The 23692-nt window shown below is 33.8% G+C and overlaps 1 protein-coding gene across 11 annotated transcripts in view; it reads right to left on the bottom strand.

Annotated features, from left to right (window-relative positions):
• KLF12 (KLF transcription factor 12) overlaps nucleotides 1–23692 on the bottom strand; it is a 536656-nt gene that overhangs the window by 415931 nt on the left and 97033 nt on the right. The window contains exon 2 of one of the 11 annotated variants that reach the window (XM_074299254.1): nucleotides 2937–3061. The exons of the other annotated variants lie outside the window; for them this stretch is intronic. The gene's annotated coding sequence lies outside the window, so the exon portion shown is untranslated. The remainder of the gene's footprint in view (nucleotides 1–2936; nucleotides 3062–23692) is intronic. 11 annotated transcript variants of the gene reach the window in all.

Here is a 23692-nt window from a genome sequence, read left to right on the forward strand (position 1 = left end):
TTCCTCTTTCAAGACTATCTTATATGCATTTTGAATAGAATATATAATACATATGCATATATCTATGTACATATAAATATAAATGTATGAATATAATATATAATATGTATGAATATAATATATATAATATGTATGAATGTGAAAATCTAGCTAGAAAGCAGGGCATGAACTGTAAAAGACAATTTCATATATATATATATATATATATATATATATATATATATTTTTTTTTTTTTTTTTACATTTGTCACTTCCTACCCCACAATCTCTTTCACTGAAACAATGATATTTATATACATATGTACATACACATGTGATACATACACACATACTCATACACACGTACAATGTTTCTCCCTTATTGAAATTTAAGATCCCTTAAGGTCAGGGGACTGGTTAACTTCTTCACTTCTATCTTTGTATCACAAGGGTTTAGCATCTAATAATTGGCATGTAATAGGCACTTTTAAGACTTTAATCTTATTGATTGGATGACTGAAATGTATAATCTTGCCTGGAGCACAAAAAGTATAAATGAATTCCTCATGTTTATATCTACATGTATTAAATGAATTAATTTCTGTGTAAATCTTCATGGTATCAAAAATTGTTTTGTGGGAAATAAGCTTATTATTTCTGTATTGTTTCAAATTTTCAAATATAAGCTCACAGATGATTTAGGCCAGTTTCAATGGCCTTGTGATAAAGAGAGCCAGAGAGAGGACTATGGGAACTGAGTGTGGATCACAGCATAGTATTTTCACTATTTTTGCTGTTTAATTGCATTTTGTATTTTCTCATTTTTTTTTCCTTTTTGGTCATATTTTTTCTTGTGCAACATATTTGTAGAAACATGTAGAAAAGAACTGCACATGTTTATTAACATATATTGGATTACTTGCCATCTAGGGGAAGGGATGGGGAAAAGAGGGAAAAATTTTGGAACACAAGGTTTTGCAAGGGTGAATGTTGAAAGTTATCCATGCATATGTTTTGAAGATAAAAAGCTTTTATTAAAAAAAATAAGATTTCAATATTTTATATCACAATTTTCCTGGGTGTCATCTGTAGATATTCTTATATCCCACACTGTGGGAATCAGAAAGGGGCAGAAGTAAATGAGAACAAGCTAATGGAGGCAAGGCTGTGAGCACAAGATGGGAGAAGGAGCTAGTCTGGACAAGGTTAGGTGAAAAGTCCATAAATTACACCAACAGTAAAGAAGGACCTTCACAAAGCCAACCTTCTGTGTCAGCCATTCATTTTTTTCCACAAAGTTTATTAGCCCAAAAAAAGTTCACAAGATTAACTTCCATTACATTACAATTACTGATGCATTGAATTTATGTGGGTAAGTTCTTTAAGGATAGCTACTGTTTTAGCATCCCCAAAGAACAAGAATAATCTACCTCCTCCTCCCATGCAAGTAAGGCTAGTAGTATTCCTTAAAAATTACTGACTTCCTTGAAACTTGGTTGACTCAAGACACTACAAGCTATGACTATGGACTTCACTTTCTCACCACCTGAGAACAAAGCAGACATAAAGAACTTGAGGAGCCTTCTCTCATTCTAGGTTTAAAATGTCTTGGACCTATAAGGTGACTTTCTCTACCAATGCAGATAGCAACTGTTTTACAACTGGCAATCCTGAAGAGGGATAGTAGTGCCCACTGCAAAGTTAAGTAACATCTCCCATGTCATAGATCCAGTATGTGTCAGAAATCTGAACTTGAGCACTGTATCATACAGCAACTCATGAATCACATTAATTATTACAACTAATAATGATAAAGACAGCTAATTTTCTCCCTTCAGAGAATATTTACTTGTATCTTAAAAGTATATTTACCTCAAAAACTTTCTGAAAAGTAAAAAGTAAGGGCATGATATTCTATATCTACAGTGACATCTCTAAGTATACTCCTGGTTGCCACCTGCTGTACCTTATGTTAACTTGGCAGAGTAGGAGTCATTGACTTAACAATCCATCTTATATCTTCTTTCTTTCCTTTTTTTTGGGGGGCAAGAAAATCGGGGTTAAGTGAACTGCCCAAAGGTGACTTCAGGACCAGTGTTCTATGCATTACACTATCTAACTTCCCCAATAATCCACTTTTGAAAAGCAATTAGCCCATTAGGGGATAAAATAGAACTTGTTATTCATAATAAATAAGTTTTCTATCACAAAATGTTAGACTGTAATAAGATCTCAGAAATCACCTTTATAAGTAGAATCACAGAAATTGCAAATCAGAAGGAATCTCAGCCATCTGTTAGTCCAACTCGTACAAGAAAAAATGCCCATTATAAACAGATCCAACAAGTGGATTATTCAGCCCTATTCCAACTTTTTTATTTTACAGACAAGGCTACTGCAACATAGAAAAGTTTGGGTACCGGCCCACACAATTAAACAACTGTCAGAGTCAGAACTTAATCCAGGTTTTCTGATGTGACATACATCATCTTTTTTTCTTTTAATTTTTAATATATTTACCAGATATATCCATGGGTAATTTTATATCATTGACAATTGCCAAACCTCTTGTTCTAATTTTTCCCCTCCTTCACCCCCCATCACATGGCAAGTTGACCAATGCATGTTAAATATGTTAAAGGATAAATTAAATACAATATATGAATACAGTGACATACATCATCTTAACAAAACAAGAAGCAGTGTGAGACTGAGTCAAGAGCACTCCAAGATCTAGGTCCCACTCCTTGTTCTGATACCATTTAATCAATCACTGCCTTTAACAATGCACTTCATCTTTCCTTGGTTGGGGTGAGTTGAGCTCAAGCTCAATGATTCTAAGAACCCTTTAACTTCGTCTATTATCATATGCCAATTGCTTAAAACAACTATTAAAAAAAAAAACTAAGCAAGAAATATGTTGTTTACTTTATTATTTAATTTAAAATACTAGGTACCTTTGCTTCTCCTTTTCTTTCCATTATCTTCACCACCTTTTACCATTTCACTACTCATTAGCACCTCCACAGGAGCAGAAGAAAGGAGAGAAAGAGGAAAAGGGAAAATCTGTTGATTGTGCTTCCTGTTAAGCAAATCCAAAGACCAAGATGGGATAATCAGTAGATTTCATTTATCCATATTTATCCTCTCCTTATGCCCTCCCTTCTACTTCCTACCTCCAACAAATTAGGCTTTATAATGAAGAAGTCATCATATTTTCCTGGTTTTTATTATAAGAGGGAAGATTTTATATTTAATGATATATTAAATATCATCACTCTATTACAGAGGTCATTGTGCATGCTACCTAAATGTTTTAATTGGTGATCACTGCATTGTTGTTTTCATTCTAAGGAAAAAAAAAAAAACTAAATAAACAACATTCTCAAGTTTAATGATTCATCCTGTAAAATGGGCAAGTCAATTTTATACTCTCCTTACCTAAGATCTTATCTTTAATAAAAATATTAATAAGTATTTTTTCAATGTCATAAAAATTTGTACATGTAGATTTCAAGAATACCCATTTAAATATTTCTATTTTATTTTATTATATTAATTTTATTATTTTATTATATTTATATTTTATATATCTTTTATTTTATTATTTTATATATTATCAAATATCACAGAATAACAGCATTTGTGAGTTGGAAGGGATGTTACCAACCAGATAGTCTAGTGGTCCTCAAACTTTTTAAATAGGGGGCCAGTTTACTGTCCCTCAGACTGTTGGAGGGCCGGACTATAGTAAAAACAAAAACTCACACTCTGTCTCCATCCCTCAGCCCATTTGCCATAACCTGGCTACCGCATAAACGTCCTCAGCCCTGCATCTGGCTCGAGGGCCATAGTATAGTTTGAGAATCCCTGGAGGTATCAGTTTCTGCTTAGCCAATTTCCTATCATATAAAGGACATATATTAATAACCAACCCACATAATAATCAACAAATAGTCATCAAACTCCATCAACGAGCTAGACCCTGACATAAGATACATAAGAAAAAGAAGCTATAAAATGGATATCCATGTTATTAAGAAATTTATAGTAGTGCAAGGCGTCAATTTGATTAATTACATTCTCTGTTTTTTACACTTAGTTCAAAATTTAGACTAGAAATCTTAATACTTTTTTTCTGCTTGATCTTAATTTTTTATTATATATCTATTACACTATTTAGTACATATGCCATAAATTTCAGTATAATCGTTTTCAAATGGTATAAAATTGAAAGGTTATATGAAGATCTTGAAAGATTCTTTAAAATAAAATGTAGCCATAGTTAATTACTGTCTATATTCTCTAATAAATAAAGGGCTTGAGTTCCAAAGTATTAAAAGGTTGTAAATGATTTCTCCATCTTCAAAAAACAAACAAACAAACAAACAAAAACAAACAAACCCTGAAATCTCCTAGTCAAGTGGATCTAAAATAAGTATGGAATACTAGAAGACTGTTTTCCAGCCACAGGCTCTGCAGAGGATTAAAGGGTAAATCATATGAATTTTCTTTTACCTCACTGAACACTCAGTTTCTCCATTTGCAAAAATCTGGGTGAGAAACTCTGTATCTATCTTATTCACAGGATGTTAATGAAGATTAGAGAATATCTTGGAAAATATCAATAGAAGAAGACTACAGAAATTCAAGATGTTGTTATTAAAAGAAAAAGTCCATCTATTTACTTAATAAACAAAGAATTTCAATGACACATGAATTAGAAATTCAACAAGTAAACCAAAGGAGTAAACCAATCCTATCCACAATCATTAAGTGGTGATTTAGTCCACTACCTCTTAAAATTTTATGTTTGACAATCCTTGATGTACAAGTTATTAAATCAGGTTTTGAGATTTTTTGTTGTTGTTGTTGCTTTAATGTTAATCAGCTTTAACCAATTTAACACAGGCCATGCCATAAAACAAAAGTATTCAGTCTGCTATGTGAATTTGGGATAGACATCACACCCATGGGTATGATACCACCCTTAGGTCTCACTTAATGCCCATAATCCTGATAGGAGAATCCTAAGGGACATCTACCATGCCAAAAGAGTTTCAATAATGCACTCAAGGTTCCATATTAAAGAAAAAAAAAAAAAAAAAGAAAAGAAAAGAAAGAGTTAATAACAAACATTTCTCACAGCTGAGTTAAGTTTCACAATCAATTAATAAGTATTTATTATGCACCTACCGGGTGCCAGGTACTGTGCTTAAGCACTGGGGATTACAAGCACAAAGAATGAAACAAACTCCACTCCTCTAGGGGCTAACAGACTAATAGAACAGATGAAAACACATAAAAGTATACATTACATTAATAGAAAGTTAATAATCACCTCCATACAAAATATTGCACCCCAAGGATATTGTGATAATCAAGCAGAAATGTAATAAGGGCTTGAAGTGAGGTGGTAGCTGTGTGAGTGGAGAAAAAGGGTTAGATGTGAGAGATACTGAAAAGGTAAAAACAGCAAAATTTGGCAAATGTTTGAATATGTAGGGTAAGGAAAAAAAGGAATCAAGACAATGCCTGAGGTCATGAACTGAAACACTAGGCACTTCAGATGGAACAAAACAAGACTAAATTAAGTATATGAATCAAATCTACTTTTTAAAGGAAATTCAGTTGAATGAATAGGAAATACAGATGATAAGAGTTGGGGGATGCAGAACTCACCTTAAGTATGGTGGCCTATTTGGTGAAGGCCATTTGATAACTTCCTAGTTTTAAAATGTTTTATCAATAAATGTCTTAATTTTATCAGTAATTTCGAGACACAATCTCCTCCCTTAAAACAAAGCAATATAACTGAGCAAAAAGTCCTGCAGTCTCACCATGCATGAAACATTTTGTCCCTTTATTTCTTCATCTCATTTCCATTTTTATCTTTATGTTCTCTAGGATCAAAATTAATCATTACAATTACCTAGAGTTTGGCTCTCATTTAATGTTCTTTTCTGTTATCATAAACATATCTTTTTTTTAGCTTTGCAGCTTCCTATTTTAACAATTTTAATTAACTTAATGCTAAACTCAGTTGTTACTAAATAAAACAAGACACCTGAGTGCTTCATGCTTTGGTCATTACCTTCTAAATATCAGTATACTACGATAAAGTTCCATTTGCCCCACCTTACAGCACGGAATGAACAATGTTAGTGCCAAAAATATCATACACACATTACTTACACACACACACACAAACACACACACACGTGTTTATATCTATCTATCTATCTATATATTCTACATGATAGTGACTTAATTGATTATGGGTAGAAGATATATTCTTAACCAAATAAGGACAGAAGCAATTAAAAACTACAAAAGAAATAATTTTAATTAGATGAAATTGAAAAGTAATCACACAAACAAAATTAATGCATCTGAAATAAGCAGGGAAGCAGTTGAATAGGGAAAAAACTCTTTGTATAAAAATTATTGGACAAGTCTTTGGTATCTAAGATGTATTGTCAATTAGAAATATATATACGTATGCAAATATGTCTGCCTGCATGTATGTATGTATGTATGTATGTATGTATGTAAAACCAGTTCTCAAAAGAACAAAGATTTCTTGAAAGAAGTGCAAATTATTAACAACTATATAACATAATGCTTTAAATATTAAATAACAAAAGAAATGGAAATCAAAGGTCTGAAGGTTGATCAAAATAAAAAAAAAAAAAAATGAGATTAGTCAGTGTTGGAGGGGTTGAGGAAAGACAGACCCACTAGAGTGCACTGTTGGTGCAGCTGTGAAGTTATATAACCATTTTGGAAAACAATTTGGAATTATGCAAATAGAATGACTAAAATATCTATATCCTTTGATTCAAAGATTTCACTACTAGGCGTATACTCCACAGAAATCATTAAATAAGAAGGGTTCAAATACACCAAAATCTTTACAGCAGCACTTTTCATGTTAGTAAAGAACTAAAAACAAAGTAAATAACCATCAAATGGAGAATGGTTAAACAAATCATGATATATGAATATAACTAAATATTACTATGCTGTAAGAAATGCTAAGTTATTTAATAAAGAGAATTATGGCAAAACTTATATTAAGTAAGCAGAGCTAAGAAAACAATATGAATCAAAATTATGGAACAACGTACATGGAATGAACCCTTCCCCCCAAAAAACCCCCAAAAGTAAACACTGACAAATTACAATGAGTAGTCATGGACCCAAAGAAGTGAGAAGGTGCCTTAGATTTTGCAGAGCTAAAAGATCCACAATTAATTTTTTTTTCAGTTTTTATTTTGATTTACTAATGTGCTTAGCTAATTATTTTTTATCTTCCTCTCTTATATTTATGTGCATATGTATATCAGTATATATGTATATGTATGTATGTATCCCATCTCAGAAAGCTATCTTAATTACAAATTTTATATATATAAGCTATCTTAATTACAAATTATATATATGTACCTACATATGTAGGTACATATATATAATTTGTAATTAAGATAGCTTTCTGAGATGAGATACAAGAGAAGCTACTAGAAGAAATTTAGTTGACATAAAAATAAAAGGTATCTATGTAAATTTATTCTTAAAAAGATTTCATCGAGGAAGTGGATATCTTCAACATAAAGAAGATCCAACTCACTTCCAGTTGATCAATGATGGACAGAAATAACTACACCCAGAGAAGGAACACTGGGAAGTGAATGTAAATTGTTAGCACTACTGTCTATCTACCCAGGTTACTTACACCTTCGGAAGCTAATAATTAATGTGCAACAAGAAAATGGTATTTACACACATATATTGTATCTAGGTTATATTGTAACACATGTAAAATGTATGGGATTGCCTGTCATGGGGGGGAAAGTGTGGAGGGAGGGGGGGGATAATTTGGAAAAATGAATACGAGGGATAATATTTTTAAAAATTACTCATGCATATATACTGTGGGGAAAAAATTCTAAATAAAATAAAATTAAAAAAAAAAAAAAAGATTTCATCGATAACATGTGACACTGCTAACTTCAAAAATCAAGTACAGTATTATACAGACAGATGTCCACAAATGTAGATTCTGATTTTCTTTTTCCTCAGGTTTGGGATAAGGGATGCTGCATGTAGAATCAAGAAAAAAACTGAATTCATACAGAAGCTCTCACACTTACTAATTGTGCTACTTAATCAGCAATTTAACCTCAGAGAGCCACATTTTATTCATTTGTGAAATGGGCTTAATAATATCAAGAGGACTTATATCCCACTGCTGTTTTGTATTAAATGTGATCATGTGCTTAAAGCACTTTGAAAACTTTTTAAGAGTTCTACAAATCCCAGCTCTTGTTATTTTCTCTGGGAGGATCCATTCCCAATGTCTATTATTAAATAGACAAGTCTGTTCTTTAAGACTGACACAGTCAGGACATACTCATATCAGAATGTCAAAAAAAAAAAAAAAAAAAAAAAAAAAGGTTCAGAAAAAAAAAAAAAAAGACTGGAGAAACATAGTTTTAACCCTGAATTGTCATTGAAAAGGCCTGGTTTTTCCACAAAAGGAAGTTACTGGCTGAGTGTGGTTGAAAAGACAGTAGTGAAGAAAAAACCCCAAAAAACTATGTCTCTGACATGTACCACAATGACCATTTCCTTCTTAAAACTCATTAACCCTCCCCTTTTTAATTACCAACATGCACAGCTGAACTTAATGGAAATGGAATCCCCTTCCTCCCCCAATATGACAAGTGCACCATTTCCCCAGATCTCTGCTTTAAAAAAACAAAAACAATCACTTCCTTATAATATGACTTTCCATAATTCATTTAGATATATGAAGTTATCCAGTGCTAATTCATAATAGGGAACATCTCTGATGAAATTAGCTCAATGAGCTCCCAAGAAAGTGACTGACCCAGAGACATACCATAGTATCAGGCAGCATGCCATGTTTTCAATTTTTAAAGAGCTAGAGAAAGATGGTCATAATAACGGGAAGGCAGATGGAACCACAGACGGTTAAAAAGAAACAAACACAGGCCAACATCTCTATTTTGATTCAGATGTGTTAAATATTGTTAAAGTCTGGACTAAAAGAAGCCTTGCAAAGCACAGAGTAAGCACTCTGATTTACTGAAAAACTTAAAAAAAAAAAAAAAAAACTACCCTAGCCTTCACACCAATTAAAGAAGGCCCTCATAAATATGTAATATTAAATATCTGTAATGTGTCATTTAATCAAACCAATAGCATCCCTAAGACAGCAGGCATTCAGACTATATTTAAATGAATGAGGAGAAAATAGGAACTCAACACAAATTCAAACAGAGACTGCATACTGGGTGATTATTGCTAGGCAAATTTTCTAAAGCCTGAAGACTTGGGGATCCCACAGGGTGTAGTGGTTAGCCAAATTATTGACAGTAAGCAAAATTAAGAAGCAAAAACTCAATAGTCATTATTTTTTGTTCAAGGATATAGTAATATTAAAAAAAAAAAAAAAAAAAAAAAAAAGACCAGAGGAAGTGAAATTTCATGACAGAGAAATAAGGGTTGAGTAAAGTTGGGAGAAACCAGAAAGAAATGAACAGTTTAGAAACTAGAAAGAAACTTGGAGAGCATCAAGGCCAAAGGTGTTATTTTATAGATAAGAAAACTGAAATCTGAGCGCTTAAGTGAATTGCTCAAAATCACATGAACTTGACTTCCTTATTCAGGTAGAGACTAGCTCAGAGCCCTTTCTACTCCTAAAATCCAATCACACTAGAGGACCATTTAGCATATACATATATATTTAGCATTTTCCCCTGGGCACTGTCCTTCAGCAACCTAGAAAATGCAAAGTCCAATAAACACCAGCAAAATGATTAATAAAAACAGGAAACTACCAGATAGTGAAATGGAACCAGTTCCACCTCCATCCATCTCAATAGAGAAGAAGCTACATCAGTAGTCCGGACTGGACTTTCCTGCCCCAGGCAAAAAGTTCCTTTTTATGACAGCCTCCTGCTGCTCTTTCTGATGGGTATGACCTTTCTAGACTATTTTACCGTCAATCTGGAGGGCTGTAGTTTTGAATAGAAAAGAATCCATCAGTGATTCAGATGATTAAACTTTCCTATTTATCCTGTCAGAAAATCTAAAGGAGACATAAACTCAACAGGCTCATCCATGACAGATTATACCGATCCCACATCAAATTTGAGTATATTCAAATGCTTTGAAGAAAAAGGGAAATTTATAGAGATGTCCAGCTTTGATTGAGAAGCATAACAATACACCTCACACCTAGAAGTTGAGGTCTCCAAGGTTAGCTGTGGTTAGCCCTGGAGTAAGCAGGTAGAAGGCTGGGATGGAGAGGTCATGAGCCCCCTGGTGGGTCCAGTCTGAAATCCATGTCAAACTCCTGAGACCCATCCTCTGTAGGAATTCTAGTCTGTCCCATAGGCTAAATTTTCACCATAAAACCTACTTGTGGGCCGTCCCATGGCTGCCACCCTCCTTTGGGTCAGTCCACCATGCTTCCTACTTCTCCTCCCCCATGCTAGGAGGTATCCTCCCTAACTCCACTATACTACCCAACCCCACTTCTCCTCCTTGGGTTAACTAGCTCTTTGGGGGTGCTGAGTCCCTTTCAAGGTTTAGCCCAACTTCCTGGGGTGCATCCTTTCTACTGGTAATTGTGAGTTCCCTTGAGAACTCCCACTCTATTTCATATTTACCATTCCGGGTGCCTATTATCTATAATCTAATCCCTAAAATAAATCTACTTTTTGCCCAAAAGAAAGGTCATTTTTAATTCTTCACATGACCGAACCCCAACTTTTGGTGCTTACATCACCTATGTCATCTTGGATCTCCAATCACATCATTTGGTGACAAACCCCACACCTTGACAACCTTCCACCTCAGCTCATCCTTTAAGAACTTAATCTTTTCTGCTCTAGGTCTCCTGACCTGGGGCTCTTTCGGTGTGCTGGACATCTTACTATATCTAAGTGACTCCAGCCAAGCTTTGCTTTGTAATAGGGCCTCCCTCAAGTTCTTTAATTACAAACAAGGTTTGGAGTAAATGGTCTCTCTGGTCCCTTCCAAGTCAGCACTCCTTTCCAGCTCTGGAAGCATAATTAAAGGAATATTGTCATTCCTACTAGAAAAAAAAAAATGTTAATCTATTTCCCCTATGGTTGCACCTAAGATCACTGTAAAAATATCATTTTCTGCTCATCACTTCCTTGTATGGGACCCTTCTTCCTCCTAGAATTATAAACTCCTTGAGGGCAGGAATTGCCTTAGTTTATGTGTAATCCCAGAGTTTAGTGATAACAAACAGTAAATAATTAATACATGTTCTTTCATTCATATTTTCATGCCTCTTTGGCTACATTTCTACTAGCAAAATAGAGATGAATTATTTTCATATGTCGTTTAGGGGGAAAAAAACCCATAGCTTCCTCCTGACCTTCAGAACCCCAAGAGTATTAAAAAAGGAAAACAGTGAGAATGTTCCAAGAGCTTGTAGTCTTTATAACCAATGTCCAATAGGAGACTTCATTATAGTTCCCATATTTCCTCTGACAATTTTAATTTTAAAAATAGTAAGGAAAAAAGTGAAACATTTGGTCATTTTTCATCACAATTCTCAACTACCTTTCTCACTTTTCTTAGTTTGTCTGTGTCTGTGTCTGTGTCTCTGTCTCTCTCTTTCTCTCTCTTGTTTTTTCCTCTCTCTCTTTCTCTTTCTGCCTCTCTCTCTCTCTCACACATATACACACCCTACTCACTAAAGATTACTTTAGTAGAGAAAAAATAAAAATTGGCAAAAGATGAGAATTCAACAAAAATTAATTTAGTACCTGGTTCCTTGCAAGTCAGAGATAACTGGGGTGGGGGGAGAAAGGAGGAGGAAGGGTGGGTGTATGTTCAGTAAATAGAGCACTAGGCCTGGAATCAGGAATACTTGAGTTCAAATTCAGCCTCAGACACTATCTGTGTCCTTGTCACTTAACCAGTTTGCCTCAGTTTCCTCAAATGTAACATGACCTGGAGAAAAAAATGACAAACTACTCCAGGATCTTTGCAAAGAAAACCTTGAAACTGTTGTGTTATAGTTTGCTTTTATTGTCCTGACTCAGTTTCCCTAATTGTCCTGCCTCGGTTTCCCTGAATTGTTCTGCCTCAGTTCCTATCAAGCCTGCAAAACCACCCCTCCCTCCTAATCATGAAGGTCCAGATAAGGAGAAAGACCTTCCATCTTAGACATCATCAGAATGTTGGGTGCCTCTCCCCATTCTGTAATCCCAATTTATCAGATGTCCCCCCTGCCTCCCCTCACTCTGTCAGAAGTGGATTCTTAGTCCTTGTGTTCCCGCTCTCAGTGCTCTGACTCTCCCCTGCCTCAGTCTACCCCTATAGCTGAGCCACTTGTATATGTCATTGATAATTCACATTATCATTCAGCCCTGGGACTAAACCATGGATCCATTTCAAATAAAATATTAAATACTCTCTGCTCTCTATCTTGCCTCAGTTTCTCCAGTATTACAAAACAACTGACCAGTCACTGTGCAAATTACACACAAAAATGAGAGTCCCTGGCCACAAAGAGCTGACTTTCCCCATTGGGGACATACAAAAGGTATACAGATTAATGTAGCACAAAAAACTGGGGCCGTACAATGCTAACAGTCAGGAGTTGTGGGGAGGGGGAGATGAACACCTGAATGAAGTATTGAAGGGAGTGAAGATCCTGATAAATCAATTTTGAGGAAGTCAATTCACTAATAGAGATCAATCGCCCGATGTAAATGCATGAAGGCAAGAGATCAGATATAAAGTTGGGAAAAGACATTGGATAGAAATGCAGATGAAGGTGGGGTATAGATTTAAGATGTAAATGAAGGTAGAGAACAGGTAACTGAGAGCCTGGTTGTGGAGGGGCTTAAATGCCTAATTAAGGCATTTCTATTTTTATCTTGAGAAAGGGTTTTTGAGCACCAGGGTGAAATAATGAGACTTAGGCCTTAGAAAGATTATTTTGGCAACTAAATAAAGAATGGATTGGAAAAGAGAGCTTCTGGCAGCAGAGAGACCAATTAAAAGGTTTTTGCAACAGACCTGGCAAGAAGTGAGGAGGGTCTGAGCTAGGATGGTGTTTCTGTGATTAAAAAGACAGGGACAGACAGCTAACAGTTGTTATAAAGGTAAAATTGGCTAGCCTTGGCAACCAACTAACTAACTCTCTTTCTCTCTCTCTCTCTCTCTCTCTTCATATATACATATACATATATATATATATATATGTATAAATATATATATATGGATGGGGCAGGGGAAATAAAGAAGAATAATTAATGATCACTCCAAAGTCAGTGACAGGGTATAAATCATTGTGGTATCAACAAAATAGTATATAATACATAACACATTATATACAAACATACTAATTTTTTTGTATCTGCAGTGCCTAGCACATAGTAGGCACTTCATAAATGTTTACTGGCTGCACCGACTCATTTCTTCAAGCTAAAACTGACTTTTTCAAAGATAGCATCATTTGTAGAAATATGGCAAAAGAAACTTTCCCACATATCAAAGGTTTGTGATGAAAAAAAAATTACTTTTAGGGTGAGAGACAGAAATAGTTCAAATCCATTAAACAACTGTAAAGATAAACAGTTTAAAATGGAATACATCCTTACAGTCTATTCCCAGTGGAAACTTTTATGTCTAATATTGTACTCAAAACATAAATATCTAGGTTTTTTAAATTCCATTTCTACAGTTTTTTGTTGAAACTATCAATGAATAAACTCTAATCATGTTGCTAGACAAAACTTTATTACACTTTGCATAAATTAATGATTCATTACTGTGCCAGGAGATAGTTTTGACAGATAAAGTGTAAAAAGTCACCCAGATCCCACAAACCACAAGAAATACTTAAATACCTTTTAAAAAAAAACAAAAAAAACACAATACCATAATGGTCTAAATTTATTTTACAAAGGAAGTGCTATAGGATGCTGCATTTTGGATGGTTCTTTGAGATTCTGTAAAAGCAAATTTAAAAGGAAGTTGTGGTTAACTACTTTGCTGGGTGGGGTTCAAAGCCAAGAGGGCAGATCTGAGTATCAATCAATCAATCAAACAATCAATCAACATTTATTAGGGGCCTATTATGTTTGTGTCTGGCACTGTGCTGAGTGGAAGGGATACAAAAAAGAGGCAAAATGCAGCCCCTGCTCTCAAGGCACTTACACTCTATACTGGAGCTTTATAGGAGGTTGCTTGGTTGCTTGCTTATTTGCTTGCTTTCCTACTACAAAGTCACTCCCTCTTCTTAAGTAAGGGCTATAAAACTGTAGTTCCAGAGAGTTTCTTTAGATGCACTGTGATTACTATAATAAAATACCCTCATTTACCAGGAAAAGAAATTTTATCCACTTAGAAAAAAGACATTATTATAAGGACATTTGTTTCATTTTGTACAAGGCTAAGACCTATTGCTGTACTTACAGATGTTTTTATTTAATAATCTTATTACTGCACTTTAAAAGACAGAAGATACCTTGTGTTTATTTTGCCATACACTATATATTTATTTTCTTTTTTGCACCTTTATAGTTCATTCTCTGATAGATACTTGCATTTATAAGGAAAATACAAAGCAAATTTCTGCTATTATTCCTCTAGCCTATTGCCTTTCCCATTTCTGTTGGTTTCCTTGGAGAAGAGTAATTACCAAAAACAAATCTGTAAAATCAGGAAACTGGCTTATTTATTGGCTCTGCAAACTATAGCAAAATGAAGCCCTACTTCAATCCCCATAGAGTTTTACATGATACAACCCAGCCAAAGGAAAATCTACTAGAATTAATTTGCCTTAAATATTTAAAAATAAAGTAAGAAACTTGAAGTGACATCAGGATGGTGGTTTAGATGGGAATATAATCACAAATCAGTACAATGGTTTTGTGAAGCATATCAATGACCTAAATCTCCAATTTCAGTAAAGGGGGGAGAGGGGATGCAAGAGCTCCTCAAGTGTAAGTTATTTCCAATGACTTTCAAAATTCAAAGTGAACTCCCATTTTAACTCCACAAGTTAACTCGGGATTAGAAGGGTCCCTTGTCTGTCATAAGTACAGATGATCCATAAATGTCTTTCTGGGAAAAGAATGATTAATCCCAGCCCTACTATTTTCTCCACTTCTCTCAATTGCTATTCAATAAAAATTTGGGCCCAATTGCACAGACCCAGATTTAGACCTCTAAGGCATTTAAAACAACCTGTTTATCTTCATGGGTGCAATTAATTCTATTGAGTTATAATTAATTCATTTTCTACAAGTCATGTTTTCAAAGAATATTTAAAAAAAAAAAAAAAGATTCCATGTTATCTATATATCAGATACAGTCTAATGGGGTCCATTGATTAGTTTTGCTAAACTGCTTTAAAAATCTCTGTTAGAAGAGAAGACTAGTAACTAGATGGAAGAAGGTGAGATAACAACATTCTTTAAAGGAATCCCTTAGATTTGTTTTGGATCAGCTCCTTAGTATGGGCCATTCCCATTCCAGATGAGAAAATACCTTACTAAAGTTCAGTAATTTGCCCAGTGTTATAGTGTCAAAAGCAGAATTTGAACCCAAAACTTCTTAAACCACAGATCAGCAATGTTGCACAATATCTCAAATTTAAAATGTACAGGTAAACAAATACATTTCCAAATTCTGGATGGAGTGCAACTAATGGGTTTAAAATAATGTAGAATTTGGTCTAGTCATTAAATTCTACATTCTTCTTTCTGGGCCCCTTAAAGAGAGTTAAACCATTCGGGAATTATAAAAAAAGCATTTTCTTGAAGCAGGTATCTATGCCAATTTCCTGTGTTTTATAGGTTTATACCCACGTTCACATCTGGGCTCAATGCCATGTTATATATGCCTTCTGAGTATAAAAAAACTGCCAGAGGTAGCATGGTTTAGTGAATCACATTTGGACCTGGTAGGTCCAAGCCTGCCCTCAAACACTAGCCCTGTAACGGTCTGCCTCAGTTTCCTCATTTGTAAAATGGAGATTATTATCTCCTCCTTCCCTCACATAGGGTTGTCCTAAAGATTAAATGAGAAAACAAATAAAGTGCTTTTCAAACTTTTAAGTTCTACATAAATGTCAGCTATTATTGTATTAGTATTGTATACTATAGCATTTAATTGTATGCAGTATGATATTGAACAAACCTAGATAAGGTAAAATATTTTTTAAGATTTTTTTTTAAGATTCTGTTTATTCCTTACTAGGAACTGAGGAGACAGAGTGAGGAGAGTGGTGGACTTGGAATTCCAGAAGACTTGAATTCTGTCTCACTCATTTATTTGCTATGGGACCCATGACAAATTAACATAACCTCATTTAACCTCTCACAGCTTCATTTTTTTTACCTGTTAAATGTGAATAATAATAATTAACTTCCCTCCCCCAGAAATGTTGTGAGGATTAAATGAGATAATATTTGTCCAGCATTTTGTAAATCTTAAAGACTAATATAAAAGCAAACTATTATGATTTTGCAGTCCCTAAAGCTATTTATCATTCAATTGCTATGTGAAAAACACTAAAGCCAAATAGGCCTGGGGGGAAGAAATAAAGATCATTAAGGGATGGCACTTGCCTGCCTTCATAGAGTTTATGGTCGAGTGATGTAATATGCCTTGAAACGTACAAAAAAAAGTATTATTATTATTATTATATATAAGGTATACAACAAAAATTTAATAACCATAATTCAGAATATAATTAAAACATGAGAGAAGTACAAAGTTATTCTAGGTCAGAGGAAGGAAGGATCATTTCCGACGTTTTATTCATGATCGTGCTTTCCTTCCTCTCCATTTTAATACCCTCCACCCCTGCCATCTATCCAAAGAATCCAAAGAATTAATTTTTAAGAGAGAGAGAGAGAGAGAGAGAGAGAGAGAGAGAGAGAGAGAGAGAGAGAGAGAGATTTGCCATAATCTAAGAAAACCTTCTTCCTGAACCTCCCCCATTTTTATCTCCAAACACAACTTTCTGACTCCTGATTCCAAGATTTCCTACATACTCTTCCTCCTACTTCAGTGTCCTATTAGTCCAACTCCTTAAGATTAAATTGCAGAAGCAGTATAGATTTGTACTACTGGAGGGATTTTCCTCACCAGGAGCAATGAAATCACCAGAATTCACCAATTCAAAAAAACCCAGAATCACCAATTCAAAAAAAAAAAAAAAAAAATTGTCCCTGTTTTTATATATATTTATATGTCTATCTTGTCTCCTCTGTAGAATATAAAGTCCTTCAGGGAAAAAGCTCATCATTTCCTCGTTTATCTTTATATTCCCAGAATTTCATATGTTATTTGACACTATAGGAAAAATCATTTAATTAATGCTTGCTTGTAGTGACAGTATTCTACTCATTGCAACTCAACCATGGATTCTCTCACTATGGGTTACAAATGGCTTACAAAATGTGGAATTTCATGAGTACAATGTTGGAGTCAATTATTTCATTCATATGTGTGTGTGTGTGTGTGTGTGTATGTGTGTGTGTGTGGGTATGGATATATGTATGTATATGTGTATATGTATATTACATGTATATTATATGTATTATATGTATTATATACATAATATATATAAAATATATAATAAAGTTATTATTGACTCTAAGAAAAAGAAATGTTTTACTATAGCTTTTTTGTCTCCAAAAGATATTATTGGCTGAAATTAGGGGAAAAAATAGCTTGTGGTAACTTTGAAGGGCATCATGATAGAATAGAACCAAGAGTGATCTCCCTATACTGTGGAATTGGATTAGAATCTATTTTAAATCTCATCCTGATCATCCCTATTAGTGCCCCAATACCACCAGACAAGCCATTGAACACTGTGTTCATTGAACTACTAAAATTCTAGAACACAAAAAAAGCTATATAGAAAGTTTCTATCCCAAGATGAACATTTTGAAAATTACTAGGTTAGAATAAGTAGAAATCACTGGAAAAGAGCCACAGAACCTGATAATCCAGTTGTAACCATGTGTCCTTCCACTGAGCCTTTCATCTAAAATTATAAATACCGTCTAAATTCATAAAAATACTTAAATGTGCTCTTGAAAAGGAAGGGTTCATAAATGGCCAATCTGTGATATGACCACAGATCTGTAGAGTTTTGCTAAGTAGGTAACTTTTTAAAAAATGACTTAAAATTTAATAACATCATTATATAGTGACATTCTTCAGAAATCCCTATGAATTCAAAAGCTATATTAACTTCAGATTTACAAGGGATCTACATAGTACACTTTCCTTGTATATTCCATCCTTGAAAGCCTCCATGATTTCCAGTTTCAACCTAGAAGACAAAAACATCTCATTGCTATGTATTAATAGCTCCTACTATCTTAAATTTATATATTATATATATGTGTATATATATATATATATATATGTATATATATATATATATATATATTCTAATTATAAATGTGTACTCTGAAATGGATGTAACAGTGAAAAAAAAAAGCAGTAATGATATCTTCACCATATGCTGTATTCGCAATTTGTTCATTCATTCAATAAGCATGTACTAAAAGAAAAACTATATGCAAGGATATACCAGGGTTAAAAAAAAAAAAAAAAAAAAAAAAAGATTTTTTTTTTTCTCAAGAAACTTAAACTCTGCTAGAAGGAAGCAACTTCATACAGATAAATAAAAACAAGTAGCTTTAAATCCAAAGATAGGGAAAGGAGGGAGATAATAATAATTGGGGATTTAAAAAAAAGGAGGTAAGGTAATCAGTCCAAATAATATCATTATCATTTTACAGAAGAGGAGAGTTTAAGTAAATTGCCGAAGATGACAGAATTAGTACAGAATACAACTGAAACTGAAACTCACGACCAATGCATTTCCTTCTGAATCTTACTTGCCTGTAAATAATGTTTTCTTTAAGACAATAAAGAAAAGAAAATAAAGGATGGAAAATATAACCTTTGCTCAATTACGGGTAATTATCATTAGGAACCACAGATTTCCCTTAATCTTGAAGAAGTTCCATTAAATGCAGCATAGGTATTATATTACACTTATTGTATATATAGAGAAACATATATATATATATATATATATATATATATATATATATATATATATATATATATATATGTGTGTGTGTGTGTGTGTGTGTAAATATATATATATACACTACATATATGTAGTAAATATTATCAAATGAGATAATTTTTTAAAGCACTTTGCAAACCTTAGTAGTAACAGTACTAACAGTAGTAGCAGTGGTAGTAGTAGTATGAGTAGCTATAAGGAGCAGGAAATTAAATTACAGTGAAGATAAAAACAAAGAACAGAATTCTTGTGAGTTAAATTCTAACCATATCGCCTAAACTTTTGCACTCTCCTCATGTCTACAGCATAAAGGGCAAGTTAAAAATCTGGCTATCTCTTGCTAAAATCCATCCCATTCTTTTATAGATACTTAGAATGAAAGAAATACTTTCTAAATACTTAGAAGGGGGGAAAAAACCCTTTGGCTGCAAAGCAATTTATTAAAGAGAAAAAATAAAGCCAGTGCTGATGTGCCACAATAACAAATCAATACAAAGCATTTACTTTGCAATCAAAAGTATCTGAGGAAACTTGTAAATTGTATTCTCTTGGCTGCTTACAAGAACACAACAGAACGGGCATCGTGGCAGAGCAGTTTCCATCCATGTATCACGTTACATGTGTGATATTCTTGCCCCAGACTTGACAGGGAAATCAAATTGCAGGCTGTAAACATAGGGCCAAGTGAACATCCTTTCCCTGTCTCAGCAAAGGGAATCCCACTGCCCTCTTCCCTTCCCCCTATTATTAAATTCCTTACAAGTAGAGCACCCCAGGGCTGGGAACTGTAGGGTGCAACACAATAATTCTACCAGAAAAAAAAAAAAAATCAAGTCTCTATTTGACATACAAATAGACGAGGACCTGGAAAAAAAATCTGTTTATAATTCCCAATTTTTTGATAAAAGCTGTAAATTCAGCAAAATATTTGGCTAGACCTAGAGAGTATAGTACACAATAATATCCAGGGACAAAAGGAATGAGCAACCAAACAGGCCAACATGTACAGCAGGAAGAAGAAAAGAGCCAAGAATCAGCCACTGAGTAGAAAAGTTGGTAATTGAAGTTTTTAAGAAAAGGCTCAGTGATATAAAGCCGGCCAAACTATCTGAGGGTGGGGCTCCTAAAATGCTTCCACAACATTTTATGGACAAGAGAGCGTATGTAGGGTGCCATGCTCTTAAACCATCTCAGAAAGGCAGCCAGCCACAGTGGAAAGTACATTAAAACTCAGGTCAGCATAATATAGTTTGATTTCTATCTCTGAATGCCTTTAGTTTTGTGTGACTGACTGACGGAGCAAGAGCTAGTGTCATCATATATAAAATGGGCATAATAGTAGTATTTGCCTTTCTTACTTCACAGAGCTGTTGTAAGAGACATGTCTTCTTGTATACATATATTGTATTTAACTTATACTTTAACATATTTAACATGTATTGGTCAACCTGCCATCTGGGGGAAGGAGGGGAAAAGTTGGAACAAAATGTATTGCAATTGTCAATGCTGGAAAATTACCTATGCATAATTTTTGTAAAAATTAATTAAATTAGTTAATTAATTGAAAAAAAAAGAGATGCCTTCTGAATATGAGTTATAATTGTGAGCCAAAAATAATATAATATCGTCTGAAGCCCGTGCTAGAAAACTAGGAAAATACACTCATAGACATGTAGGAAATCTCCAAGTTATTAAGTGAAAACCCAAGACAATAATGAGAATATATAAACCACTAAATCTATATGCAAGTTATGTTACTCAAGTCACAATGGTTTTTCTATGAGCATCTGTTAGTGGATGTATGGGGAGGGAAGAGATGGAGGGAGGGAGAGAAGGAGAATGTGTGTGTGTGTGTGTGTGTGTGTGTGTGTGTGTGTGTGTGTGTGTGTGTTCGTGTGTGTGTGTGTGTTGTGTATGACTTTCTCAAGGCCTGCCTTTAATTGCTTACTTGTCATTTTGTTTACTGTAAAGATTCATAACATTGCACTTGATGTTCTCATTGGGGGTGCAGGGGGGATGCTGCCTTCAGTGGCACTAAGTACATAAACAGAGGTATATTCTCTCCCTGAAGGTACAAACAGGAGTCCTAACTGAACATGAGGAGTTCCATGAAGAGAAGAAAGAAAGTGAAAGTTTCATTTTCCGGACTCTAGTTTACAAAAAGAAGCCTGGCAAATATCCTGTGGAAATGAATTATTTGTTTTCTTACTCTATAATGAAACTAGAACAATATGTTGTTCAAAGAAATCCATATTATTCAGCAAAGAAAATTTTAAATATCCAGAATATTTGACTTAATTTTCTCTTCTAGTTTTATGAGAGAGAAAAATGAGATGAACTCAGTAAACAGAATGGTATTAGAATTTATGAAAAGTTTCTACCATATGTTAGGATGTCAAAAGAGATTTAATCCTATCTCTTTCAGTTGAATGAAAGAATAGTTTTTTGTTTTTGTTTTTCCAGGTTAAAGCCCACTGACCCATATCCAAATGGGATTTCCAAAAATGACTGCTGTTCAGTAGGTTTTTTTGGTTGTGTCCGGCTCATTTATGATCCCATTTGGGATTTTCTTGGCTAAGATACTGGAGTGGTTGGGTTTGCCATTTCCTTTTCTAGGTCATTTTATAGACGAGGAAATTGAGGCAAATAGGGTCATATTACTAGGAAGGAGCTCCCTGACTCCACAGAACCAACTGTCCCATTCTAGATGCCCCACTTCCAGCAATGATCACATACAAAAAGGCAACTGAATGTAGCTTTTGTTTTGGGATGTGTGTGTTAAGAAAAATTGATCTCAAATGTGAAATTCATCAAAAAAGTATCATGAGGATTAGAGAATAGGAGTTAGAAAACAGTAGAGAGAAACATCAATAAAGGGATGAGTAGAACAATGGTAAGGAGAACAATACAGTAGATGAGGAAGAAACTGAAAAAAAAAAAAAAACAAAAGGCAAAAAGGGAAAGAAAGAAGAAAGAAACAAAGAGAGAAAGGAGGCTGAAAGAAAATGACAAGAATAAAGAAAAAAGAAAAGAATTAGAAAGATAAATATAGGGAGGAGACCAGTGAAGTAGATTTCTGAATTTCCTAAATAATAGACCACACTTTATATGGTCTGAGCTATAGAATTCAAAATATCTATAATTTTATCTATTGTGATTTTTAAACGTTAATGAGTTGAATTACTATATATTCTCCTCACCTGCTCTAATTATTAAACCTTTTTTACTTTATGAAATATATAACAGGTTTTTGGGGAAAATAATATTTGGTAGATTATAGCAGAAATAACTAGAGTCATATATTGTCCCAAAGGTTTGATGATAACAAGCAAAAAGCCAAAATGGAACACTGGCCTCCATTCCCCCATCACCTATACTTTACCCCATCTATCATGTATAGAAAATGACTTTCATAATGATGGTTTTAAAACACCTCAAAATCCAAAAATTTTCTACAGATATAAGCCATTGCTTTCAGTTCATATAGGACAAAAACAACAACAAACAACAAATTGTGTTTAATATTTTCTTTTAAATATTAGTTATACATACATATTATTTTAATTCTCTAAAAATTGTTAGTTCATGTATTATACACTATAATCTATTAATTAGAACAGATGATCAAAACACTGTTCTCTACTACTTTCAAATGCTGTACCTTCAAAAGGTCCAACAACTGTTCTAAATCTGTTTCCTCATCTGTAAATGGAGGGAGCTGATTTCAATCTCTCTACAATATCTTCCAGCTCTAAAACTCCTATGGCTCTATGGATAAAGAATTTAGTACACAGAAAACTCCTTGGTGATCTGTGTGTCGTTTTCACATTTATCCTCCTGAAATGTCATGGGAGAAGAATTAATGTCTTTTTTAGGTAATTATAAAAACAGAATCTGTGTGAGACTCATATAATAGAGAAACACACACACACTTGTGATGTCATTCAACATGGATAATTCACTGTGAGAAAACTCCCTCTACTATTGTAGATCAGCACTTTCTTCACAATTTACAATCTTAGAGGATTTGGGAGTGAAGGTTCCAGATTAAGGGGCACAGGTAATATTTGAATCCAGTTTTTCCAATTCCAGTAATGATGATGATGATGATAAAAATACTTTTTTATCCAATACCCCACAAATTCAACTTAAAACACACATAATCTTAAATCAGAACACAGTAAAAAAATTTTTTTAAATTAAATAAATAAATAAAGCAGGGTCCCCTATTCTTTTGTAACCAAAAAAAAAAAAAAAAGAATACTTTTAAATATATGTCACAAATGCACGATTTATAGCTCTTAAGACATGCAAAGTTGATCCTTTTGAACTGAAGACCTTTCAAAAAATGCATCTTAATAATTCTTTAACCAATATTTCATAATAAGTAAATTCCTATTTTTGTTTCTTTTTTTTTTTTTTTTCTAACACCCCTGTGCTTGCTATTCAGAATGAAAGCACCAGTGGAATCTTTCTCGTTTGCTTGAGATTGTACTGTGGTTACTCTGCTTCTTATAAACAAGGCAACTTCCTGTCTCAGAGTTCCCATTGCTAAATCAGGTTGAA

The sequence above is a fragment of the Sminthopsis crassicaudata genome, chromosome 3 (genome assembly GCF_048593235.1).
Source record: "Sminthopsis crassicaudata isolate SCR6 chromosome 3, ASM4859323v1, whole genome shotgun sequence".
Classification (NCBI taxonomy): Eukaryota; Metazoa; Chordata; class Mammalia; order Dasyuromorphia; family Dasyuridae; genus Sminthopsis; species Sminthopsis crassicaudata.